Genomic DNA, 1854 nt, shown 5'->3' with positions numbered 1-1854 from the left:
TCTGCTTCTCCACTGGCAGAGTTACCATTTGGCATGTAATCTGTGGGGTTTAATTACTTATTTATTTTTCCTCCTGGTTATGTTGCCCTCTGTAGTTGCAAGGCTCACCACACACTCGGCCGTGAGAGTGTTTCCTGGTGTTTGGAAACTTCTCTCGATTTTTAAGACTCCCTTCCCGGGACGGAGCTCCATCCCTACCTCTTTTGTCTATTGTCTTTTATATTTTTTCCTACCTCCTTTTTCCTACCTCTATACTTTTTCATACCTCTTTTGTCTTTTATATTTTTTCCTACCTCCTTTAGAAGACAATGGGCTGCTTTTCTGGGTGCCTGATATCCTCTGCTGGCATTCAGAAGTTGTTTTGTGGAATTTACTCAGTGTTTAAATGTTCTTTTGATGAGACCACTTTCTCCCTGTTCTATTCCTCTGCCATCTTAGGACTGCCCCTGCCATGATGTTTCTATTTGAAGCATTTGGAATAAAAGTCATGAAATAGATTATCTTTTGAAAATGGATTGGAAATGTCTTAGGGATGACATTTTGGAAATTAATTTTTTAATATAAATTACAATAGAGTTTTTTTACTTGTGTATTTGTTAAGCACTATGTGGTTAAAATGTCAAACATTGAGACATACATCAAGAACTGTGACATACACTTTAGAAGAGAAAAAGAATGAAGGGGACTCTCACCAGAGGGAGGAGTTTTTTAAGAATTTTCTTTTTATGGGGAAGTACATGTAAGAGATAAAATAGATAATGATACAGAAAGATCTTTCCATATCTGAAACCAGGGATAAAGTTTGGGTCCTGTGGAGATGATGTATATTTTTGACTGTTGAGAGAGACAAACACATTGGTGTTGGTGGTAGAAAGGAGGAGAAGATGAATTAAGGGAAATTAAAAGAATAATGGAGGGATTGTCAGAAACAGATCTTGGAGGCTTGTAGTCCACAGGGTTTGAATATTGTTTAGAGTCATCAGGGAGCCATTAGCATGTTTTGCATTAAGGTCTGACATCATTTAAATTATGCTTTAGAAAAGGAAGTTTACAGTCACAGATACATAAGGAGAAGGAGAGGGGCATGGCATTCCTTGAAGGACCACATAGTGGAAAGAAGCAGAGGAAATATGATGTAGAGCCTTTTCTAGGATTCTGTAGAGAAGGAATGGGCAAGGAAGAGAAGGTATACTAAATTTATGGTTGGATACTTTGAATAATTTCAATGGTCTCTGGGCTGTAGGAACCCAGTTGTTGTTCCTAGTTGTTTGGTTTGTGGCTTTGGATTATTTTCTGGTAAATGTATTCTAGCCATAGTGTATCAGTTTGATGGTTAAGCTTGCAGACTTTGATTGGTTGATTTGCATATCAAAGGTGGACTCAAAAAGGAGACTATTGCTTTCAGTAGGATTTACCTACATGTGGGAGGGGCAGTTCCTCCAGGATCAAGGACCCAAAAGAGAAAAATATACTCCACTACACTACATTATTTGAAATTTTAACAAGCAGACATTCTGTATATTGTCAACAAAAATAATCCTATGTGTGATAGCAGGATTGAAGGTGAATTAAGAGAGTGGAGATAGGAAAAACCAGCCTTAAGTTTTTGTGGTACTTGGTGCTAAGAAACTCCAATACTTTGGCCACTGATGCAAGGAGCTGACTCATTTGAAAAGACCCTGATGCTGAGAAGGATTGAGGGCAGGAGAAGGGGACGACAGAGGATGAGATGGTTGGATGGCACCACTGACTCAGTGGATGTGGGTTTGGGTGGACTTCAGCAGTTGGTGATGGACAGAGATACCTGCAGTTCATGGGGTCGCAAATAGTTGAACACGACTGAGCAACTGAACT

The sequence above is a fragment of the Oryx dammah genome, unplaced genomic scaffold (genome assembly GCF_014754425.2).
Source record: "Oryx dammah isolate SB20612 unplaced genomic scaffold, SCBI_Odam_1.1 HiC_scaffold_40, whole genome shotgun sequence".
Lineage (NCBI taxonomy): Eukaryota > Metazoa > Chordata > Mammalia > Artiodactyla > Bovidae > Oryx > Oryx dammah.
This window is presented reverse-complemented; position numbering follows the sequence as displayed.